Genomic DNA, 1,319 nt, shown 5'->3' with positions numbered 1-1,319 from the left:
ATCTAGGGAGGGGGTGTGTGAGGAGGTTGTGGTGGCTGAGGCCATGTGTATGAAGGACCTTGACTTGTCAACCTGGGGATCTAGCCTTAAGAGATCAAGAGGGGAGGCCTTGGAGGGTTCTTGAATGGGTGACTAATGCGCTGAAAGCAGCGTTTTAGGAATATTCATCTCGTGGCAGAGTGCAGGAGAAATTGGAAAGGAGAGAGCCTGGCAATGAAATTGTGTTTCTGAAAGTCCCAGGATGAGAAAATGTACCTCTTCCATCAACCCCAAACTGTTTGACACGCCGTGGTTCATGGGCAACTCGAGGCACATAAATATGTGCTTTAAAGTTTAAGAGTAAGAAGTGAGATGAATGGAACCTCTGATGAGGCTCCCTCCTTGTTCTGAAGCCCGGGGAGTGATTTTCCAAAAGCAGCTCCGGCTGCGATGAGCAGGGCAGGGCTCCTCTCGCCTTGTGTGACTCACCCCAGCCTCCGTGTCGGCCTTGATTGGAAGCAGAGTTGCCCGTGTTGCCTTGCCTTCAGAGTAAGGAAGAGAAGCCAAATTTCAGAAAATAACTCTGAGTGATGGCTGCCTCAATGCAAGTGCCGATTGCTTTATAAATGGCCTTCTTCTCCCCACCCCCCACCCCCTTCCCCACAGAAGTTTGGAGGCGGCAGTAGCTTTCCAAAGTACGCTTGAAAAGCAGCCTGATTTCCCTGAGGAATCCTCTCCGAGATGAGGAGCTGTACTCCATTTTTTCCAACACTTTCACCCAGAGTACAAAGCCTGTCTGCCAAGGGCTCAGAGGGAGCGGTGCCCACCTCCCTCCAGAGCCACCCGCACCAGCCCTTTATGAAAACCTCTCTGGTCTCCCGTGTCTGGGCCTGCCCGCCTGTGCAGCAGGAAAGGGTTAAAACGCGCTGATGACCGGCTGTCTCCAACACCCGCTTCCGTTTTCCCTCCTTAGGTAATTTGCCATTCTTTTCGCACCACAGCTCCCAGGTCTCAACCTGCTCTCTTAGCCAGTACCCTCACGTCCTCAGCTTCCTCCCACACAGGCGGCTCTGAAGTAAGGAAGCACCTTCTGGAATCTCTGAGGCCGTTTCCAAGGGAAAAGATGGTGGGGGGGCGGGGGGAGGCGGAGCAGGGAGAAGTAATGAAGATGAGTCAGAAGTTTCTTCAAGAAATAAAACATGGGAATTCCTGGTGATCCGGTGTCTAAAATCTGCCTTCCGTTGCAGGGGGGCATGGGTTCAATCCCTGGTCACGGAGTTAAGATCCCACATGCCAGATGGCACAGCCAACAAAAAATACACTAAAACCTGTTACGTTCC

General features: G+C 52.2%; 1 long non-coding RNA gene across 2 annotated transcripts in view; it reads right to left on the bottom strand.

Annotated features, from left to right (window-relative positions):
• LOC136157993 (uncharacterized) overlaps positions 1 to 525 on the bottom strand; it is a 3,805-nt gene extending 3,280 nt beyond the window's left edge. Inside the window, exon 1 of one of the 2 annotated variants that reach the window (XR_010661291.1) lies at positions 469 to 525. This is a non-coding gene — a long non-coding RNA (uncharacterized lncRNA). Of the gene's footprint in view, positions 1 to 255; positions 427 to 468 lie in introns of those variants that run through there. The other variant, XR_010661292.1, reaches the window with a different exon arrangement.
• Between the last annotated feature and the right edge of the window lie 794 nt (positions 526 to 1,319).

The sequence above is a fragment of the Muntiacus reevesi genome, chromosome 2 (genome assembly GCF_963930625.1).
Source record: "Muntiacus reevesi chromosome 2, mMunRee1.1, whole genome shotgun sequence".
NCBI classification, from domain to species: Eukaryota; Metazoa; Chordata; class Mammalia; order Artiodactyla; family Cervidae; genus Muntiacus; species Muntiacus reevesi.
Note: the sequence above shows the minus strand (reverse complement) of the source record. Positions and strands in the feature narration are given on the sequence as shown.